Here is a 24725-nt window from a genome sequence, read left to right as displayed (position 1 = left end):
TATTTGGTAAAAAAAAAAAAACTAATTTGAGCAATGACTGTGCGGTGTAAATGCAAAAAAATCGCTCACTATTCATTTGCAAGTCATTATCGCTGACTTTCAGTCAACAGAAAAACGCTTGCTGAGAATGCTGGCTTCTCATACCGTGTAAATGCTGCCCGCTCAAGGTAAAGCACTGAGCAAGAAGCCCGGGCTCAAGTGGTGAAGTCTATCAGTCTAAGCACAAGTGATAACGACCTTAGCAGTGACATCAGCGCTCGTGAGATAGTTTAGCCGACTGACATCCCGTATAAAAGGGCCATTAGACATTAAGTTCACAAACTTTTCACTGATTTTGTTTGCATTACTTTAATTAACCAATAAATTCCTTACATATCTAGTCAACCAATAAACAAGTTCATCTATTACTGAAAATGTATAGATGAGTCACAGATATGCAGAAGTGAGGTGTCTAAAAGTTTTCAGATTTGAGTTTAGAAACTGGACCAAAGCCACACACATATTGTATTGTCAAAAAGGAATGTATTATTGCTATGAATTGTCTACATTCCATGATAAATCATGTTGTACTCTGGTTTAGTACTAGTCTGACTTTGATAAATGAAAGAATGTACTTTTGGACAAAACTAAGAGACAGAAACTTATTTTTCTGAACCCCGATAGTAAGTGATAAGTGCATGTAGTGATAAAATATATAATCCTTAGAACTAATTTTTGGCATTTATAGTAAATCTTGTTAATTAGCATAAACTGTATAATTTGTTTTCATATGTTTTACCATATAAAATTGAACAGACAGGTGCCATAAGCAATGAGCATAACCCTGAAAATAGTAAAGACATCTAAATAAAGGAGGACATGTCATATAGCTTTCCTGTCTCTATTGCTTCTCTTCTTTTTTATCTCCCCATTTCCCTGCACTGACCTCCAATGAAAGCTCCTGAAGCTTTGAATCTGTCAAGTGGGAGGTCTCCTCTGCCTCATGTCCCAGAGAGAGTCGGATTCTGCACGCAGGAGCCCGCAGCGAGATCCGACCTTGCCAGCGACCATGGACATTTTCTTACCACTCCGGATGCGGTGTGGGTCTTCTCCGTCCTGGCCGGATCTTCTTTCTTCTGCACAGCGGATGTGTGCCCGTGCGCTGGCTGGCATGGCACATGCATACGAAGTACCTTTTTTTTTCCCTCTAATCTCCTGCTTCCCCGCGGATCCACGGCATGTCTGCAGTGTCTGCTGCAGGTGTCCCGCAGATTGGGCAGCTTCCATTGACTTTAATGGAAGCTATCAGTGCAGGATCCGCAGAAAAATTGAGCATGCTGCAATTTGTTTTCTGTACCAAAAGGTCTGCAAGTCAAATCTGCATGCTTTAATTAATTTGCGGATTATGAGTGGCTTGATTTGTGGGTGCCCCACGCAGATTCCGCAAATTAAATCCGCCTGTGGACATGAGGCCTTAATGGCTAATGTCAGCGGCAAAGGAAACCGTGTCATTGATAGTGAAGGGGACCGCCCACATAATCCATTCAAAGCTACATGAGACGAATCTAACAGAGGTTGGTATGAGGGAATGGGGGTGTACAGAAAAAAAAGTAGTGCAATAGTCTTAGCGGGACCATGACTGCAGAGTTATGCAGCAAGACCCTCCAATCAGGGGATATGATGGGTCATCTTTATGAGCTGCAGCTGTAATCAGAATGCTGTTTTAATGTGTTTAAGTGTTTACTATAGAATGATATAATAAATCTATTTACTCATTAGATGTTAGGAAAATTAAATGAGAGGGTAATATAGAAAAACAAAATCAGCGCCTACTCACTCGTAATGGGTTTTCAAAAATTAACTTGAATACTTATAGTACTCACCTGGTGCTCGGTATGACCCCCTGCCCAGAGGGTCCACCGGCACCTGTATTCTTGTTCGCTTGTGGTAATTCCTGGGATTCCCAATCTGGTTTCACCGGAGAGCGGTCAGCAGGGTAACAGCCCAAAGTCAGCTGTTTGCATATACACGTTATAAAAACCAAGAAAATTTCCCCAGCGCTCGTGGTCTCCCGGGATATCAAAGGACACAATGGTCCATGTAATATAATTATATTTTATTATTTGTTGCTACGCGTTTCGGCGGACTAAACCGCCCTCTTCAAGCATAAAATAAACATTTAACAAGCATACAATTATACATTTCATTTGCACTCACATAGGTCCACGAACGCCGCTTGTCGGAGCCATCTTGCGGTCACGTGTGATCATACGCAATGGTCACATGTTTTTGAAAGTGACGTGTAGAACATGTGACCATTGCGTATGATCACACGTGACCGCAAGATGGCTCCAACAAGCGGCGTTCGCGGACCCATGTGAGTGCAAATGAAATGTATAAATGTATGTTTGTTAAATGTTCATTTTATGCTTAAAGAGGGCGGTTTAGTCCGCCGAAACGCGTAACAACTATTAATAAAATATAATTATATTACATGGACCATTGTGTCCTTTGATATCCCGGGAGACCACGAGCGCTGGGGAAATTTCTTGGTTTTTATAACGTGTAAATGAGAGGGTAACAGATACTTTTCAAAGTTCTAACTTGAACTCAATAGAGCTGCCATGCAATGACCTTAAAAGTATAGTTCATGGATGAAAATCTAACAAATGTGCTGGAATTAAAGCAATTATACAAAGAACAGTAGATTTACATTTAAACAACTGATATGTGTAGTGAATAACATTATCTAGATACAATGGTACCTGTCAGGGGGTGGCATATACCAAGCAGAAAATGATCAGTTAGTTCTTGAATATGATGTGAGCCACTTTGACAAGGACCAAATACTGTATTTCTAAAACACAAGGTCTTGTGCGACATTTTGGTTATGCAGTAGATACCACCTACCAAAAGTGGTCTAAGGGAAGTCAACTAGTAAACTAGCAGCAAATTCTTGGCACCCGAGGCTCACTGACGTGCTTGGCAAGCAAAGGCTAGCCCATCTTTTGTGATATCACAGAAAAGCTACTGTTGCACAAATTGCTGAAACTAAAGGTCTGCTGTGTAAGAATATGCATGAGATCTTCTCCTTTATGCGATACATGTCATACAAGAAAAGCATGCTGTGATCTGGACATAAATTCAGAGCCCATGCTTTCTTAGCATTGCTATGATTCTGTGTGTGGTTTCCATTGTAATGTCTTATAAGGGTAACCATAGTCTGCATATGCATTCCCATATATATAAAAGACTGCTGCTCCTCCATTAGTGGTTGTGTCCTTTGATGCTATCAGGAACAAGAGCAATTTTGTATTTATAATCAATAAAAATGGAACTGCTACATGTTTGAAAACTACAAAATGGAAGACTATCAACATTGTGAAATAAATAAATTGACTCTAAAATTTATTTCTGGAGAACCATTTTCCGCCACATTTATTGTTCCTATGAGGTAATCTATAAAAATGAAATTGCTTATTGAAAGAATGAATTGCTCAAATGAAATAAACATCAGAGAGCAATGTTAGAAACATTTCTAACTTCATTTGCTTGTAATGAGTTCTCACAATGTTCAGGAAATTTTGCATCTGTACCAGTAAATCAATTTAATAGGACATATTCTGCCTAGTCCCTAGTCATCTTATCAATCACAAATACAAAGGCCATTATAATGGACGACAAATGAGCTCTTCTTCTAATACACTTTAACCAGTGATTATAAATGTTGCCTTTTCTATCACAGTTTAAAGAGTTTTTTTTCATACTTTTTTTTGTTAAATGTACGAACATTATTGAAAATTATGCACTAAGGCAATTAACGTATTTCATGACTTACAGTTACTGAGCCTCAGGAAACTTAGGTCAATAAAGAAAGAAATATGTGTGATACTACTTTCTCAAGTCATTGTTTAAATAGCTCGCAGCCATAAGTGAGTTGGAAACATATTTATCATATGGTTTCTATATATGCAGTAAATTGTCCATTTTAGGATATTGTCACATATAATCATTGCACATTAAGTTTTTGCTACTTGTAGTTTGAATGGCTTATGCGGATGCCTTAACCTGACACTGCTAATAATCAATGTCACTTTTCAGCATTTGCTGAATTGTTTATTTGATAGGAGACATAGGAGCTATGATTTGACATTGATACCTGACTTTAAAATTCATTATATTTACTTTAGATGAACTGGAAAAATAGGTCCTTAGTTTTAAAGTACCTAAAAAAACAAGGGAAAGAGTGCTTCCTTGGGTGGTATCTCCACAAAGAACAGAATTAATACTGAAACTGTTCACCTTGTAATGTTGCGCTCAAAGCACACCATCTATAGAGGCTGGAACAATATCTCAGAGTATGCCGCAATCATCAAAAATGAGGACCTCAGAATAATGTAGATCGTATTGACACCAAATGTTAAGAATAGAGATGCACTCCTCCAGGGGGAGCAAGTGGAACTGAAAAGACCATCACAATGCCAGGATATAGTATCTAATTTATTGGAATCTACAAAATTTAAGAAAGTCCATAGAGGCACGTTTTAGAGCAAAAAGCACCTTCCTCAATCATAGACAAGCCTTAATCATCTTTAATCGCTTGTCATTTATCGACTATTGCTTTATAGGTTTTTTTTATGTTTGATACACTCTTATTGGTTTTAGATTTGTGTAGATTTAGTAATGCTCTTTCCATTGTGCATCACAGTGGTTGATAATTCAGTTTGCATTAATATTTTTTGCGCACACTACTAAAATGCAGCCTCCTGTTAAGATTATATGTGTGACTTTCTCTGACTTGGCATAATTACACCTATAGTCTTTTCAATGATTATGGTGTATGTGTGAACACCTCACAAGATAGCGTGGGGATGCTTAATCATGAAAAAGTTTCAATCCTGCAATTCCTAGCACATGCATAGTGTAATGATGCTTATGATTATAGCACACATCTTATAAGTTGGCACAGGCATACAGAATCGTGAACATGCAATTTGCAATCCTGTATGAGTGATTGATAATCTGTAAATTATATAGGTTGTGTTAAAAAACTGATATGTCTGCAGGTGCACATAATTGAATATTCATTGTGTTATTTTACATTATTATGGAGGAATGACCGTCCTTCCCTTTATATAAATTTGCTTTTTGTGATATATTTGTTATGTGTCTATGATTAAGAAAAGTGCTTTCTGCTCTGAAACGTGTTTACTGACTTTCTTTAGTTTCGTGGATTGCAATAAATTAAATGTACTATATTCTGGCATTGTAAAGTCTTGCTATTTCCACTTGATAACAGTGGGGAAACCCATCTCCGTTGTCCAGATTAATGGTTTTAAAATGAGATGCTCAACAAGCAAATATGGATGCAAGTCTTGTCATGCAGAGAATGTAGGTGCTGCTCAGTTATAACAGTAAATGTTGACATCTTTTAACAAATATTATTTCCATCGTTGTTTAAAAGGTTGTCTGGACAGAAAATATTTTTTGAAAACAGCTCAGACTGCTGCACAAAAATAAAAAGAAGCCATATTCATCTCAATGATCCCCAGCTGTTCCCACTCTGATGTCACTGACACCCAGGACATGTACCAGCTGCAGATAATCACCAGCTCAATTTGTCCAGAAATTATCTGCAGTCCCATCATCTGGAAATCATCGCTACTGCAGCCAGAATTAGACAACAATGGGGCATCAGGCACCCATGGAACGGGCGCAGTGGGGAACCACGTGAGTTGAGTACACATTCTTTTATGTTTGTAACAGCTCTTTGAGCTGTTTTAAAAAAATATGGTTCTGCCTGTACATCCCCTTTTAAGATTTATACAAAACAACCTGCTTTAGTCATTTGTTTTGATTCTGAATGTTTTTAAAAGGGTTTTCCAAGAAACTCACAAAAGTAGTTAAACCATGGAATTGGACTTTACCTGTCAAATGGGTAGTCAGTGATGTCATTGCTGGAGCGCTGGTCTAACTTCAGTGATGACATGCTAGATTCCCCAATTGAAAATTTTAGCCAATCATTGGCCTCAGCAGTTGTACTGTATTGTCAATGCAGTGCCTGAAAACAAAGACCAGCAAGAAACAGAAAGTTGACGCTAGAACGAGGGCCCAATGACAGGTATGTTATGCTTATTTTATTGTTTAAAACAATCCTTAAGTTTAATAACATTTTTGGAGGTCTTGGAAAAAAACATTTTTTTTTTTGCTTTCGTGTTAAACAATCCAACTGATTACAGTTTTTACTGTATTTGTCAGTGTCACGTGAACGGGAGGGAGAGGTTTAGATTGTGGAGTGATTGGTGCCCAACTTTCTGAGACTCTGCACGTCAACCAGACAAGTGACCATTACCTTCAGCCACAATTCTACAGCAATCCCACTGCAGCAAACCAATTTGTCACATACCAGACAGGAGGAGAGAGGAGAAGGGACGATACCTATCGATCCTGCCTCTGTCCTCAATCACTCTAGCAGTATTGCAAGCTTGAAGTCGTTAGAATACAGGCTGATTTGTACCCAGCTTCTTCGGGCTTCTGCACGCATGCAAAGCAAAAGCTCAAATCATCCACCTGATCCGTTCTAGTGCATTCCAGAGCTCTACAATACTCATACAAATAAACGCTGCCACCACCAACGTTCATGGGCTTTGGACCCGATTTATAAATTATGAACACAATCTTTGGAGTTATGATTCATTTTAAAATAGACAAGGCTGACTTTTAAATTGCAGATTTAATCTAGAAAATATCTAGCAGTGCCAAAGTACAGATATGTACACAGATATACAGAAAAGGTTGTTACACAGGAAAATAAGGAATACAGTATGAATACACACTCAGCAGTATTTAAAATAAACAGGAGAAATTCAAATAAAGTTAGCAGACTTAGATATTAGTTCAATGGGTCTGGGTGGCGGAGTTCCAGAACAAAGAGACGGCCCGTATACTGTAGTATAGTTCCATGGATAAACAATTTGGGCCTGTGGGGTCCCGCATTATAAAAGGTCCCTCAGAACACTCCTTCCCCGCCCCCTCTGATGTCATTCAGGAGGGTTTGGGTTGAGTCCTGTATCCCTTGTGGAAAAATCATAATTCCCCATTTTTAGTCATATCTCAGCGGGAGGGCATTCGATCATTACAATAGGCCCGGCAAATTTTTAATCATGATTTTACATCCGATTTGACCCCACACATGGCTGGGCTCGGGTCCACATTTTTCCAGATGTGCGGTTCTGGGTATTCTGAGCCTTGGACCACAATGCGTGTAGTTGCGTTTTGTTCGGCTGGCCAGCCCAAATTTGAAAGTATAATTCATATCGGGCTAAGACCCTTATACGCCCAAATATCCTTTATTAAAAGATTTCCTTCTGATGTGAAGATTTCCTTCTGATATGACACAAGATGTCTGACAGCCTAAAGGCTCTACATTGCAGTATCCCTCTATCCATCTCATATCTATCTATCATCTCTCCTATATCATTAGAAGGCCAATGGTGGTTGATTTCATTTTAGATCAATCCCAAAGCCCATCCCTGTTGCTTAGTAAGGGGAGAATTCAAGGGGAAAGGATGTCAGCTCAACCTTCCTAGAGCCCTGAGGGGCAGCTGATTCATACTGGGCAGCTGGGGGGCACTTTCTCATCTCTTTATATGATAGTCAGATTATTTAGTTCAACTGAAATAAGCACTGCCTAAAGTCACATATCTCTCCTCCTCTATCAAAATTACATTTTTTTGGTTTAAAAGGAACCAGTCACCAGGTTCATGCTGCCCAAACTATGGGCAGAAGAAATCCGGGACAGGGATGCCCATGGCCCCTATATATGTGTTATTCTGAAACACTGCAGTGTTCTTTTGTATAGGGAGTGAGCTGTCACTCTGCATGCTGCTGGAGGAAAAAGGCTAACATTACCCACCTCTTTGACTTGGAGCTCCATTCCGAGTCAAACTTCAGGCCTTAGTCACATGGGCGTTTTTTCACATGACGGATGCGCATCCGCAAATCGCGTGACCGGGGCCGAAAAATCGCCCGAAAAAACTGCTCCTAGCCGCGTTTCATTAGAAACGGGCCGGAGCTGTCCAGCGCATTGAATTCAATGGAGCCGGCAATACAGCCGGCTCCATTGAAAGCAATGGGCTGCGGGCGATCTCATGATGAATTTTCGGGAAGGGCTTAAAAATATAAGCCCTTCCCGGAAATTCATCCAGAAATGTGTAAAAATAAAAAATATATATATACTCACCTGGTCCCGGCAGACGGAGTTCAGCCGCGGCCCCGGCAGTTCTCCTGAACTGCTCTGAGTAGTATTCAGCAGCCGGGGATTTAAAATCTCCGCCTGCTGAATGAGCTGCCTCTGATTGGTCACAGCCTCACCAATCAGTGGCAGCACTCACTCACCCATTCATGAATTCATGAATGGGTGAGTGAGTGCTGCCTCTGATTGACTCAGCGCAGGGACCAATCAGAGGCAGCACTCACCCATTCATGAATTCATGAATGGGTGTGAGTGAGAGCTGCCTCTGATTGGTGAGGCTGTGACCAATCAGAGGCAGCTCATTCAGCAGGCGGGGATTTTAAAGCCCTGGCTGCTGAATACTACTCAGAGCAGTTCAGGAGAACTGCCGGCCGCCGCGGCTGAACTCAGTCTGCCGGGACCAGGTGAGTATGTATTTTTTTTTTATTTTTACACATTTCTGGATGAATTTCCAGGAAGGGCTTATATTTTTAAGCCCTTCCTGAAAATTCATCATGCGATCGCCGGTAGCCCATTGCTTTCAATGAAGCCGGCTGTATTGCCGGCTCCATTGAATTCAATGGGCAAACATCATTCTTCTCTGCCACAGTTGTTACAGCTGTGGCAGAGGAGAATGATTTGTCTAGTATATGTTCTCAATGGGGTCGGCGCTGCTGCCGCCGGCCCCATTGAGTGCACATAGAGAAGAGAACAGGAATCACAGATCGCAGATAGGTGCGATCTGCGATTTCTGTTCTATAATTTATCGGACGAGCGCATAAAAAGCGCTCATGTGTCCGATACCATTGCAAAGCAATGGTTTTATAAAATCGCCGGACGCATGCGCATGCGCAAATCACGCGAAGAAACGCCCTTCTGACTGAGCCCTCAAAGTGTGTTTATTCTGAATAATTTATATATGGGGGCAATGGGCATACCTGTCCTGGGTTCATGCTACCTGTGGTTTGGGCAGTATGAACCTGTTGATAGGTTTCCCTTTAATTCACTTCAGACTTACACTTTATTATTTGTTCACATTAACATTATTGGTTTAAATCTGAGTTTAAAAATATTAATGTCCTTTATATAGCACCATATACTATCTTAATGCTTTACATAGCCCAGTATTTAGAGCAACAAATTGTAACAACTGCAGAAGATAGTTTAGTACAGTCAAGTGAAAGTGCTTAGTTGCATCAATTAAGTAGAAAATCTTGTCAATACAAGCTTACAATTTATCTTTATCCCTATAAAAGTAGGGAGTTAAAACAAAGTCTGATATTTATAGCAGCAATAATTTGCCGCAGTATTCTTTCTGTTAAAAAAGACTGGAACCCAACAACAAATGGAAACCTGAGGACCCTATGTGACACAGTCCTTCAGGGGGTGGTGACGGCACAGATACTCTAGAGTCAGAAGTACATACAACTTACAGCAGTCTTTATTTGGATGTATGCTTACGGTCAGAAAAACAGCAACACAAAAGTTCATGCGGTATAATGAAATGAAATGCTGTAGCACGCAGGGTGCTCAGAGGCTTTGTCCTCAGGCTGTCAGGCTGCAAGATATTGCTCTCTCCTCAGCTTGTCAGACACTGACTCCCTGGAGCTGCAGTCTTTTTATGCTCCAGTAACGGGGTCTGTGCCTACAGCTGAGCTACCTAGGAACTAGGGTGAAGTTGTAGACTGGACCGCCACCCTGTCCAGACTAAGAGCCTTGGAGGGAGATATACTCCATCCACAACTTCACCCTTTAACTGCCTACACCTATTAAAGTGAATCTGTCTATCAGGATTTGCCACTGCATACCACAGCACTGCTTGGTCCTCGTTGTCTGTTTGCTTACAGGCTGCAGCCCTGCCCTGTTTATGGAATGTCGCATGTGCTGCAACCAATAACAGAGCTCAGTGATAGAGCAATGAGCTCTGCCATTGGCTACAGCATATGTGACATCGCATAAACAGGCTGGGGCACCCTGTAAATGTGACATCAGAGGGGAGACCTGGAGCAGTGCTGTGGGACATAGTGGGAGCGGGAGAGAGATGAGTATTTGCCTATTTGTTATGCTACTGTATGAAGGAGGGGTTTTACTAATAAGCTACAATTCTGACAACCCCTTTAAATACAGATTGATAAATAGATTGATAGATCTGTAATTTTAAATAAAGAAATATATAGGATACTGCAGAAAATTTTAGTATACATATGTTGCTGCATTTATTGTTCTAGATAATTTGATATTTTTTATGTACATATTGCTCCATAAATACTTTGAGGAATAAAGATGTTATTTAATTAAATGTGTTCTGCACTGTGAATAATCATTAAAAACATATGCATATGCAATGTGTACCTAACATAAAAAGTAATATAAAAATTAACTGGCCAATTGCTTCCAGGCATACAGCTGGCCAAAAATGCAGTATATCACATTAGACTCTTAAATTTCTAACAGAGGTTAAAATGATTCACAAAGAATTTTAATTTACAGCAAAATGAATATATGAAGAATGTTGTCAAGTAAAGGAAGTTTTAAATATATACAATTTAATAAAATATATTGTAACTCAACAGTTTAACGGGAAGTTCAAACGAAAATGTAAATTATTACTTTACTGCATTTAAAACTGTGCCAATTATAAGGGTTGGTCTATAACATTAGAATGCTTGGTCTGGGTGAGAATGTGTGTAAGTGGGTGAGTAACTGGCACAACTATATAAAGAAGAGGGTGGATATTAATGGTACATACTGTGATTGGATCGCCAGTACTAGTGGGGAACCACGGGGTGCAGTATTGAGCCCTATTATTTTTATTGGTTCAAAATATTTTTATTGCAAAACCACAATCCAAAATGGTACAAGCATAATAAGGGGAACATTAATGATTCCATATAACATTATCTTGTGTGACACGGTCATTGGAGCTTTTGTTTTACAATGTTTTTCAATTGTTCAATCATTAAACGTTAACCAATAAACAAAGGGCTAATCACAGCCTTGAAACATGGTGTCCGATTTTTAACCCCCTAGGGACATGGCCTATTTTGGGCATAAGGATGGAACTATATTAGAGGGATTTTTATTTTCACTTTTCAAAAGCCATAACTTTTTATTTTTCAATTGACATGGCCGTATAAGGGCTTGTTTTTTACTATTTTGTAAAACTTTTATTAAACACATTAAGGGTGCATTCAGACTACCGTGTTTATGTGCATAGATACATACGCACATAACCACGCGTCTATTAGAACCATTGGTTCCCTATGCGGTGTTCACATGTCTGTGTTTTACAGGCATGCAAACGCGCACACCTGTAAAAGATAGGACACTGCACTATCACAGTGTTTAGTGACAAGAGGACTCCCTGTGGGGAGTAAAGAATCCCCTGCCACAGCTGTCACAGCTGTGAGAACTGTGGCAGAGGATCACAAAGCTCCCCGATTGATTTCAATGGGTCCGCCACTGTCAGCGACCCCCTTTGAAGACAATAGGATGCCGGCACCCCCGCAGTGATTTTTGGGGAAGGGCTTTAAATATAGGACCTTCCCTGAAAATCAATCCTAGCTATAGTAAAAAATGTAAAAAAATACATACTCACCTCTCTGCCACTGCCGGGGCTCAGGTGCATCTAGCCGCTTGGGTCCCATCACTGTAATGAAGTTCTTTCAGCAGGTGGGGACTTAAAATCCCTGCATGCTGAAAGGGCTGCGTCTGATTGGCTGAGCGCTGTGACCAATCACAGGCAGCGCTCAGATGTCATTCAATGAAAGGTTGAGTGCTGCCTGTGATTAGCTTAGCGCTTTTTTTTAGTAGGTGGGGATTTTAAATCCCTGCCTGCTAAAAGAACTTTATTACAGTGACAGGACCCAAGCGGCAAGATACAACTGAGCCCTGGGCAGTGGCAGAGAGGTAAGTATGAATTTTGTTTTATTTTTTACACCAGATAGGAATGATTTTCAGGGAAGGGCTTATAATTAAAGCCCTTTCCTGAAAATCACTGCAGGGGTTGCTGGCAGACCATTTTTTTAGGTTTTTACACTTTTCTACAAGAAAAACCCTTCTTTTAGAAATTATTTTTTCTACATCACTGAATTCAAAGTCCTATAACTTTTGTATTTTTCCATAGATGGAGCTCTGTGACAGCTTGTTTTTTACGTGATGAGTTGTAGTTTTTTATTGGTACCATTTTGGGGTACATATGTTTTTTTTATCACTTTTATTGCGTTTTTTGAGAGTCAAAATCAAACAAATAAGTATTTTTTATAAACATTTTTTGCCATGCAGGATAAATAGTGTGTTCAATTTATTGTATGGGTCGTAACGGATACAACGATACCAAATATCTAGAATTAAAATTTTTTTAATACTTAAAGGGGTTGTCCCGCGCCGAAACGTTTTATTTTTTAACCCCCCCCCCCCCGTTCGGCGCGAGACAACCCCGATGCAGGGGTTAAAAAAACAAACCGGAGAGTGCTTACCTGAATCCCGGCGGTCCGGCGTCTTCATACTCACCTGCTGAAGATGGCCGCCGGGATCCTCTCTCTCTGTGGACCGCAGGGCTTCTGTGCGGTCCATTGCCGATTCCAGCCTCCTGATTGGCTGGAATCGGCACGTGACGGGGCGGAGCTACACGGAGCCGGCATTCTGCACGAGCGGCCCCATTGAAGACAGCAGAAGACCCGGACTGCGCAAGCGCGTCTAATTTGGTCATTAGACGGTGAAAATTAGACGGCTCCATGGAAACGAGGACGCTAGCAACGGAGCAGGTAAGTGAAAAACTTTTTATAACTTCTGTATGGCTCATTATTAATGCACAATGTACATTACAAAGTGCATTATTATGGCCATACAGAAGTGTATAGACCCACTTGCTGCCGCGGGACAACCCCTTTAATAGGGGAAAGAGCACACAAAAGGTTTTTAGAAACTTTTCTCAACACTAGAGATGAGCGAGCACCAAAATGCTCGGGTGCTCGTTACTCGAGTCGAACTTTCAGTGATGCTCGAGAGTTCGTTTTGAGTAACGAACCCCATTGAAGTCAATGGGTGACTCGAGCATTTTTGTATATCGCCGATGCTCGCTAAGGTTTTCATTTGTGAAAATCTGCAAAACACAAGAAAGTGATGGAAACGACACAGAAACGAATAGGGCAGGCGAGGAGCTACATTTTGGGCTGCATCTCAAGTTACCAGGTCCAACTATTAAGCCACAATAGCGGCAAGAGTGAGACCCCCCCCCCCCCCCCCACTGTCAGCTTAAAGATCGTTCTCCTCTGCTGTAACAGCTGTGGCAGAGAAGAACGATGTTAGCCCATTGAATTCAATGGAGCCGGCAATACAGCCGGCTCTATTGAAAGCAATGGGTTGTACGCGGGATGAATTGTCGGGAAGGGCTTAAATATATAAGCCCTTCCCTACAATTCATCCAGAAATGTGTAAAAATAAAAAATATATATATACTTACCTGGTCCCGGCAGAACGATGTTAGCCCATTGAATTCAATGGAGCCGGCAATACAGCCGACTCCATTGAAAGCAATGGGCTGCCGGCGATCGCGGGATGAATTGTCGGGAAGGGGTTAAATATATAAGCCCTTCCCTGCAATTCATCCAGAAATGTGTAAAAATAAAAAATATATATATACTTACCTGGTCCCGGCAGACGGAGTTCAGCGCGGCAGGCTGCAGTTCTCCTGAACTGCTCTGAACAGCTGTGAGTAGTATTCAGCAGCCGGGGATTTAAAATCCCCGCCTGCTGAATGAGATGCCTCTGATTGGTCACAGCCTGACCAATCAGAGGCATCCCTCACTCACACCCATTCATGAATTCATGAATGGGTGAGTGAGGGCTGCCTCTGATTGGCTCAGCGCAGGGACAGCTGAGAGCTGCCCCATAGCCAATCAGAGGCAGCCCTCACTCACCCATTCATGAATTCATGAATGGGTGTGAGTGAGGGATGCCTCTGATTGGTCAGGCTGTGACCAATCAGAGGCATCTCATTCAGCAGGCGGGGATTTTAAATCCCCGGCTGCTGAATACTACTCACAGCTGTTTAGAGCAGTTCAGGAGAACTGCAGCCTGCTGCGCTGAACTCCGTCTGCCGGGACCAGGTAAGTATATATATATTTTTTATTTTTACACATTTCTGGATGAATTGCAGGGAAGGGCTTATATATATTTAAGCCCTTCCCGACAATTCATCCCGCGATCGCCGGCAGCCCATTGCTTTCAATGGAGTCGGCTGTATTGCCGGCTCCATTGAATTCAATGGGCTAACATCGTTCTGCCGGGACCAGGTGAGTATATATATATTTTTTATTTTTACACATTTCTAGATGAATTGCAGGGAAGGGCTTATATATTTAAGCTCTTCCCGACAATTCATCCCGCGTACGCCGGCAGCCCATTGCTTTCAATAGAGCCGGCTGTATTGCCGGCTCCATTGAATTCAATGGTCAGTGCTCGTTTAATCGAGACGAGTACCGCGTGGTGCTCGTCTCGAGTAACGAGCATCTCGAGCACCCTAATACTCGAACGAGCATCAAGCTCGGACGAGTATGCTCGCTCATCTCTACTCAACACTATTTAAATCTTTTTTTACACTTCTGATATCCCTATAGGGAACTTGTACCTTAGCAGCTATGATCGCTATGATAAAGCATTTCAGGACTTCTGCACTGCAATGCCTTATTGCTTGTAATAGCCATCATAGGCAATGGCAAGCCGGGACATCTGTATCTGGTGTCTTGCTGCCATGGCAACCCAATGGCCCTATGTGATTACATTGCATGGGTCTGATGACATCACAGAGGAAGCGTGCTCCCTCTGTGAAACCTTTACATAGATCATGGCATGTAGGGGGTTAACAGTGGAGATGCTGTCTTTATGTACCCCTCTGTTGCACTGGAAAGCAGGCTATCGGTAACAACCGCCTCCCACTGCAGGATGGCGTGGGCTCAGCTTCTGATCCTGTGTCATCCACGTAACATAAGGTTACATCCTGTCACATTAAGTACCACGCTGCCACAATGTAACCTTATGTTCTGTGGTGTTTTGGGGTCAAAGAAGGTCAAGTTGAAAGGAGGAGAAAGAAAGTAAGAGGGTAGCTGGTTAGCGATAGAGGCAGGGAGGGAGATAAGATAAAAAGATTAGCGGCAGGCAACTGAAATAATAAATGTAATGGGTGTACTACAATTCCTAGAGAGGTTATCAAAATTGGGGTTATTTAGTTTGGAAAAAAAAACACTAAGCGGCGACATAATAACTATGTGTAAATGAATCAGAAGTCAATGCAGAGTTCTTTCCCATGATTTATTTATACCCAGGACTGTGATTGTAACAAGGGGGTGCCCTCTACATCTACAGGAAAGAAGGCTTCTGTTACCATGCAGGGGTTGCTGGTTCTACCGGGGCAACAGTGTGCGGGATCCCGCAGTTGGGGCACGTACCCCCGGCTTGTTGTTCAGCTGCCGGGGGCGCGGGTGCCTGGCCGGTGTGGTGCAGCTGCCATGCACGAGCTCCCTTTTATTTTGTTCTGTTGGGAGTTGGCTGTCTCCCTCTCTCCGCCACCGGGCAGAGGCTTTTGTTTAAAGGTCGGGCAGAGACTTGCAATCACTGCCAGTTATTGGTTTTCCTCAGTGTGCTAGCTAGTCTGCCTCTGTTGGTGTCCTGCTTCTGTCAGCTTGTCTCTATACCTTGCTATTATCCGCCTGGCTTTTCCATCTGCCTCAGTTCTTCTTAGTATTGTTCATGTTGGTTATTTACATCTGCCTTTTCTGTCGGTATTCTACCCTTTCCATCCAGGTATGCCAGCGTCCCTTTTTCGGTTCCTAGTTAGAGTAGAGACCGCCACCCTGTTGCCCGCCTGGGGTTAGCCAGGAGTGCAGGTAAGCAGGCAGGGACAGGGGTTGTGAGTGAGATCTAGGGCACCTGGGCTGGCGTATCATGGGTAGTATACTGTAACAGTTTCTACACCGACATAGAAGGGGTTCTTTACTGTAAGAGCAGTGAGACTGGATTTCACTGTGAGGACATGGTGATGGGGAATTTGATAAAAAAGGTAAAAGGGGGTCTGGACACTTTTCTTGAGCATTACCATACTACATGTTAGAGTCACTAATTACTCTTGAGGGGTTGTTGGTCCAGGGAATATTCTGATTGCCAGACTTGGAGGAGTCAGGGAATATTTTTTCCCCTTAAATAATGAAAATTGGCTTCTACCGTATTGGGGTTGTTTAGCTTCTTCTAGTTCAAGGCTGAACTAGATGGAAATATGTCTTCTTTCAATCTAATACACTATGTGAATATGGTAATGGAATAGTTACGTTTAACCATTTTTATGGACAAGTAAAGCCTGTTTTGTTATTTACTATCTAATTTGTAATAAAATTAGTTGTCTACTAGTCATATTTAGGAATTAGTATGGGAACTATTGCTCAAAGGTTATAGGGAATCTGTCACCAGGTAGCGGATTGTGAAAGCAGAATAAGCTACTGTTCGAGACCATGATTCTATTGATGCCTAACTTTCTTTTTTGGTTCTGTAGAAAACAGCTGTCATCTCCTGCAGCACCAATCAATAATGTAGTCCTTTCCATTTTGTGGTGCTTCCTGTAGTCAGTGATATTCATAAGCTATGGCTCTCCCCACTCACCTGCTGCTGATCGGTAGTGCTCTCCCTATGCACAGTATCAGAAAGTCTGTAAAAGGCTTACGTTATTCCAGATACATATTGGAAAATTAGGATTGTATAGCCTTCAAGTTCCAAGAGGTCGGAATTTCTGAATTTCCTCATATTGCAACCCAATAAGGAAAAAAGACAACAATGATTTTCATGCCTCCATAAAATAAGTCGTTTGGTCATTGGTGCGTGGTTAAACTGAACAATTATTGTTCACTTTTATATATTTGAACGATTTTTTGAGTGGTATATGTTCCATCAAAAAGGGCCTTCAGCCTGAAGGGCTTTGTAAGATTTTTTTAATGGCTATTTAATTGGGAGTGGTGTTTCACTTGAGAGAAATGAAGAGTTGCCCTACTACGAAATGTAGAGCTTCTGCTGCCACTGATTTACCACTGGGATACCTTTCAGACATACACTACCGTTCAAAAGTTTGGGGTCACCCAAACAATTTTGTGTTTTCCATGAAAAGTCACACTTATTCACCACCATGCGTTGTGAAATGAATAGAAAATAGAGCCAAGACATTGACGAGGTTAGAAATAATGATTTGTATTTGAAATAACATTGTTTTTACATCAAACTTTGCTTTCGTCAAAGAATCCTCCTTTTGCAGCAATTCCAGCATTGCACACCTTTGACATTCTAGCTGTTAATTTGTTGAGGTAAGCTTGTGAAATTGCACCCCACGCTTCTAGAAGCATCTCCCACAAGTTGGATTGGTTGGATGGGCACTTCTGGCGTACCATACGGTCAAGCTGCTCCCACAACAGCTCAATGGGGTTCAGATCTGGTGACTGCGCTGGCCACTCCATTACCGATAGAATACCAGCTGCCTGCTTCTGCTGTAAATAGTTCTTGCACAATTTGGAGGTGTGTTTAGGGTCATTGTCCTGTTGTAGGATGAAATTGGTTCCAACCAAGCGCTGTCCACTGGGTATGGCATGGCGTTGCAAAATGGAGTGATAGCCTTCCTTATTCAGAATCCCTTTTACCCTGTACAAATCTCCCACCTTACCAGCACCAAAGCAACCCCAGACCATCACATTACCTCCACCATGCTTAACAGATGGCGTCAGGCATTCTTCCAGCATCTTTTCATTTGTTCTGCGTCTCACAAACGTTCTTCTTTGTGATCCAAACACCTCAAACTTGGATTCATCCATCCACAACCCTTTTTTCCAGTCTTCCTCTGTCCAATGTCTGTGTTCTTTTGCCCATCTTAATATTTTTCTTTTATTGGCCAGTCTCAGATATGGCTTTTTCTTTGCCACTCTGCCCTGAAACCCAAAATCCCGCAGCCGCCTCTTCACTGTAGATGTTGACACTGGTGTTTTGTGGGTACTATTTAATGAAGATGCCAGTTGGGTACCTGTGAGGCGTCTGTTTCTCAAACTAGAGACTCTAATGTGCTTATCTTCTTGCTTAGTTGTGCAACGCGGCCTCCCACTTCTTTTTCTACTCTGGTTAGAGCCTGTTTGTGCTGTCCTCTGAAGGGAGTAGTACACACCGTTGTAGGAAATCTTCAATTTCTTAGCAATTTCTCGCATGGAATAGCCTTCATTTCTAAGAACAAGAATAGACTGTCGAGTTTCAGATGAAAGTTCTCTTTTTCTGGCCATTTTGAGCGTTTAATTGACCCCACAAATGTGATGCTCCAGAAACTCAATCTGCTCACAGGAAGGTCAGTTTTGTAGCTTCTGTAACGAGCTAGACTGTTTTCAGATGTGTGAACATGATTGCACAAGGGTTTTCTAATCATCAATTAGCCTTCTGAGCCAATGAGCAAACACATTGTACCATTAGAACACTGGAGTGATAGTTGCTGGAAATGGGCCTCTATTCACCTTTGTAGATATTGCACAAAAAACCAGGCATTTGCAGCTAGAATAGTCATTTACCACATTAGCAATGTATAGAGTGCATTTGTTTAAAGTTAGGACTAGTTTAAAGTTATCTTCATTGAAAAGTACAGTGCTTTTCCTTCAAAAATAAGGACATTTCAATGTGACCCCAAACTTTTGAACGGTAGTGTAGGTTATTTATCTGCTCTTGCCTAAATCTTTTACTCAGTCTATGATGGTGTTGAAGTGACTTTGTCAAGAATAAAGGGCTGCAGAAGAAGCTTCTGAGTTGATTATTGACTAGGCCTGTGTGGTTCATAGACTGTCTGCCCCTCCGCCAATTTGCTTAGCCTCCTCTTTGGTTTCATGGAGGTTGCAGATAACCAGATCAAAGCCCTGCTAATAAATGATTTAGAAATGCGTCCAACCTTGTTAATTAACTTGCCCATTGTTGTCATCTGCATTAGTATCAATAAGTGCCCGTTGACAATTTTATCAGCATGTAAACGCTGGTGAAGTTTTTGGCACTCGCTGAGTTCTTTTCTGTCTGGGTTGTCACTTCTTGATGCTGAGTTAAATCTTTTGATTTGCGTTGACTGATTTTCTTCATAAAAATCATGCATCATACAAATCATACATCAAAGTAAAAGAACTTATGAGAATTTGGTGTGACCTGATAATGTAAAAAAAAACCACAAATTCACAGAATTAATTAGCCTGACTCATCCATTTACTAGTAGTACCAGCCTGGCAGGCGCATGTCAAGGCAGAAATGCCTTTCCTCAATATAGCTGAGGACACGTGTTAGGCGAAGATGGAGAAGCCTAAGTGTGTCAGTGTTAAGAAAAGGCAGTAATGATGAACAGAGAAGTCAGGCTAATTATCTTGTGAATTTGTATTTCTTGCATTATTAGGTCATGTCTCATTCCCATTACTTCTACTTTGACTGTGAATCTACAGTTAAATTGGAATGTTGTGTCTCATTGAAGCCCTATCCTAGGGTCTCATACTGTATACAGGAGCTGATTCTGTATGCTTCCATATGATGGTTTGTTCGGTGATGCATGCTCTGTAAATAAAGCTCCATAAAGCTATATAAACCAGTTACCAGCCGGTATCTGTGTATATACAGATAAGTACACTACAGTTTATGGGGTGTGGGGAATGCAGTGGGATGAAGGATATCAGAATTCCTAGGGGAATATAGAAACAGGGTAAATGAAGAAGAGTTAGACCTTGCTAAAAAAGATTTTTTTTTTTTTACACATTTTACATCCCTGTAGCCATAGCAGCTATGATAGCTATGATAAAGCATTGCAGGACTTCTGTCCTGTAATGCTTTATCACTTCTAATAGCGATCATAGACAATGGCAAGCCAGGACGACAGGTTCATGGGCATCACCAGGCCTTCTGGCCGGGTGACATCATCTGTCAAACGCCATTGTGGTCCAGCGCCACGGTGAGTTAATTCTCTGAAAAAATAACTCAGAAAACCCCTGTAAGTTCACACAGGCCATATTGGCTATGCATAATTTCAAACAGTCTGCAGGAAAATCTGCAAAAGAAATCTTTTCAGTTGCATATTTTACTGTGGCTTATGGAATGAAAAAAAAAACAATGATTTTAAAATGTACAGTTGCAACTTTTGCCGCAAATCATCTGCCAAAAATCTGCAATTATATATTTTCTAATTTCATTGCAAATTTTGAATCCCCCTTAAAAGTTATTAGAGAAAATCAGGATTAATTTGTGACTATTTTGTGGCCGAAATTGATGTGCTGCAAATATTACATTATACAGGGGGAGATTATCATTCAAATTATCACAGGAAACAGAAAATGTGGGCGAAAGTCAGCCCATGTACATGCAACCACCCACAGGGCACTGAGCGTGAAATCACTCACTTGATGGAGTTGCTTGATTTTTAGCTAAACAAAAAACCAAGCAACTATTGGGCCTTGTAAGCAACAGACGCTCAGTGTTTGACAGAATCGTGTTTACTATGAATGGAGGCAGGCTGGAACAATCCTGACCTGCTCTCCCTCCATCCACTTGAACAACTATTACTCCCATGTATGCACTGGAGCTAGAGTTGGGCAAAAGTCCATGGGATTGTTGTCAGGTGCGCTTTTGCGCCCAATAGTTGTCCCGTGTAAAGGGACTTTTACAAGTACTTTATTTTTCTCTGTTCATTCACATTACTGGAGTACTTCTTCATTACATGACATAACTAGAGCCATAAATATGTTCTGCTGGGGATGATTTTCAAGGAAAGTCAATGTGTATTGCAAAACAATAGCTTTATCTTCTAATGCAGCATTTCCCAAACTGTGCTCCGTGGAGCTCTTGGGGCTCCGAGCAAGGATCTAGGTTTCCTAGCCCTATGCAGGCTATCCAGAGCGGCTATCCAAATTGGGATTATTTACTCTAGAAAAAAGAAGGTTAAGAGGCGACCAAATAACCATGTATAAGTACATGAGGGGACAACACATGGATCTCTCCCGCGATCTGTTTACACCCAGGACCACGACGGTAACAAAAGGACATCCGCTACGATTAGAGGAAAGTAGGTTTCATCACCAACACAGAAAGGGGTTCTTTACTGTAAGAGCAGTTAGACTGTGGAACTCTCTACCGGAGGAAGTGGTGATGGCAAAATCCATAGAGGAGTTTAAAAGGGGACTTGATGTCTTTCTGGAGAAGGATATAACAGGATATAAATCTTAGGTTATTTATTAATCCGGGTATACAGGCAGGTAGGAACTATTAGGGGTTGATCCAGGGAACAGTCTGATTGCCATTAGGGAGTCGGGAAGGAATTTTTCCCCCAAAAGGGCTAATTGGCTTCTGGCCTTGGGGTTTTTTGCCTTCCTCTGGATCAACACAGTAGCATAGACAGGCTGGACTAGATGGACAATGTCTTCATTCGGCCTTGCATACTATGTTACTATGTTACTATGCATTGCCGTAGCAGTGTTTGGACAGGCTTTAATGAGGAACAGGACCTGCAGTGGTATATCAAGGCGGATCACATGAGCCGGCTTCGGTCATGTGATCCGCTTTGCTATGTCACCGCGTGTCTTATTCCTCACTAAAGCCTGCGCGGATTCTGTTGCAGTGGTGAGTAGAGCAGGGACCAATTGTGGAGGGTGGCAATGGGGGACATTTTTCCTACTGGGGCTGCAATAGGGAGTTACCTATTACTACTGAGGCTGCAATAGGGGGTCACCTATTACTACTGAGGCTACAATAGGGAAGCACCTATTACTACTGAGGCTGCAATAGGGGGTCACCTATTACTACTGAGGCTGCAATAGAGAGTCACCTATTCCTACTGGGGTTGCAATAGGAGTCACCTATTCCTACTGGGGCTGCAATAGGAGTCACCTATTTCAACTGGGGCCGCAATAGGGGTAATCTATTCCTATTGGGGCCACAATAGGGGTCACCTATTCCTATTGGGGCTGAAATAGGGGTCACCTATTCCTATTGGGGCCGCAATAGGGGTTACCTATTCCTATTGGGGCTGCAATAGGGGTCACCTATTCCTACTGGGGCTAATATAAGGGATGCTATTACTACTGTGGCCACCAATATAGGGGGTCATTATCACTACTGGGGCCACCAATATAGGGGGTCACTAGTACTACACAGGGAAGATTTGCTGTGAAATTAACAGTAACTGTAGCAGCAAAGATGAGATTTGAGGCTGTGGAAAAAATCTGCACAAAACCTCTTCAGATATTGACATGTGGTGCGGGATTTAATTCCGGAGCATGTTAATATTAAATATACTTTTGAGTGACTTTTATTGAATGCTTTATCTACGAATATGGAAGTTCATTCTCATTAATCGGATATATGGATACAATAAACAAGTTTTCACAGATACAGTGACATATTTCCCTTTTATCCATTATTCTTTTATTAAGGTGAATAAACTGCGGCTCTTTACAGTCTTTTGGTGAGAAATCTTTCTACTGTACTGCATATCACAGCCATCGACTGCTCGAGGCATAAAGCTACCTGGCTAATTATATTCAGGTACATTTGTCTATTGGATTGGAAATGGACAACGTTTCAGCAGTCACAGACCCAAACATGGCACTGATGAATAGTGTTCTGAAATTCTTAGGATTGCAGACTGAATGCATTTGTTGGCTCTTTGTAATTTTTATTAACTAAGTCTGAAAATACTATTCATGTGCACTGAGCACTGTCAGTCTACAGTGCAGCAAACATAGATCAGGCCTTGTGCACAAATTTCAGACCATAAACTTTATTTCATGAGGATTAACATTCATGTTTTCCTACTGCAGTCCCTTGTTTTATGGCTGTAATAGTATCAGTAGTTTAGTTAGCTTTTGTTTTATTACAAAAAAATCTGTTTGCATGTCACGAACAATCATTTGGCTCGACAAACATTTTTGTGTAATTTGCATAATGCGGCTTCTCCAATACAAAGTAATGAGTGGTTCTATTACGTACAGTAGGCATGCTACGTTAGCCCCGTAGTATGCCTCACAGGTACAACTAATGCCTGCTACATTTCTATCTGAGAAGCAAGTGTTAAATATATCTAAAACTTCAGAACAACCAGTCTAGAATATAAGTCTACCTCAAGACACATTTGTCTCAGGAAAGCATTAACTTCAACAGTTCTCCGTGGCTGTACTAATTATTTATACTGACGATTTTCTTGCGCAAGTTTTGTGTGTTGCGAAAAACACAAAACTTGCATGAACAAAAACCCTTTATTTCAAATGGGTCTATTTACATGTTTGATTTTTCTCTCTCAGCTATGCTGCAAGATAAAAGAATAAAAGCATGTTCTATTTCTCTGCAATTTCTTAGAAAACTTGCCCATTATTTCCAAGGTGTGAGTTAAAAAAATCTTATTGCACTCACATGTACATATGAGTCTCATGTGAGATGTGATTCTTAAATTTTCCTATTGAAACAGCACGTGTAAAAATCACATTTTGTTTTATGTGTTGCCTATTTCTCCCAAAGCGCATCACATTGAAAGGCAAAATCATGGGTTTAAGGGCTAAAACAGACTGCCGTATGTACTACTATGCTTGCTGCTACAGAGCGTATCTGCACATGCACCAGTCTTTTTTTGACTATTCAAACTCCACGCTATTGTGCATGAGTTTGAATAAAAAGCAGGAACATAGGTCCACATAAAAACTACATGTGAGAAAGATAGGGCAAGTCCTATTTTTTCTTGTGCGTAGCATTACCATGCGAGAATCCCGCTAGTTAAAATGAAACCATTGACATCAATGGTTTTGTTCCGTCCCCTTAAAGCACATGTGTCAAACACAAGGCCCGCGGACCGAATCTGGCCGCCACCTTGTTGAATGTGGCCTATGAGTATGGCCGGCATCGCATGCCGGCGGCCGCTCACCACAGCAGTGAATACCAGCTGGGGGGGGGGGCTGCGGGTACCTTGCCAGTATTGTCAGCTGCGCAAATCCCAGGCGCACACTGTGACATCAGTTTGCACCTGGGATCCTCCTCCTTCTCCCCTGGTTCTGCGACAGCAGAAAGGAGGAGGCATCCGTACGTGCACACTGACTTCACAGTGTGCACCTGCAATCAGCGCTTGTAACAGCGGGCAGAGGAGCAGTGGCACTTCCACAAGGAGGAGGAAGAGGGGGTAAGTATATGGATTTCAGGGGGCGCTATTACTACTGGGGCTCTGTGACACTCCAGGGAGTTTAAACACCAGGCAAACAACAAAAGTCTGTTCGTGTTTGTTTATTCACACTAGAGGTTATAACATAAACAGCTGGTTTCCCAGTGAAAGTTGAAGAAATCAAAATTCCTTCAAGTTCAATGCAGTAAGTAGTATGAACATCTGAATGTCCTTTTTATCCATAGCAATAAACAATATAATAGTGGTAGTTCTGTTTCAGGCAGCTTTTACCAGCTTGAAGTGGAGCCTCCTTGGTAGCAACCTCTTAGTAGACTTGTGAGTAGC

Source organism: Eleutherodactylus coqui, chromosome 1, assembly GCF_035609145.1.
Source record: "Eleutherodactylus coqui strain aEleCoq1 chromosome 1, aEleCoq1.hap1, whole genome shotgun sequence".
Lineage (NCBI taxonomy): Eukaryota > Metazoa > Chordata > Amphibia > Anura > Eleutherodactylidae > Eleutherodactylus > Eleutherodactylus coqui.
This window is presented reverse-complemented; position numbering follows the sequence as displayed.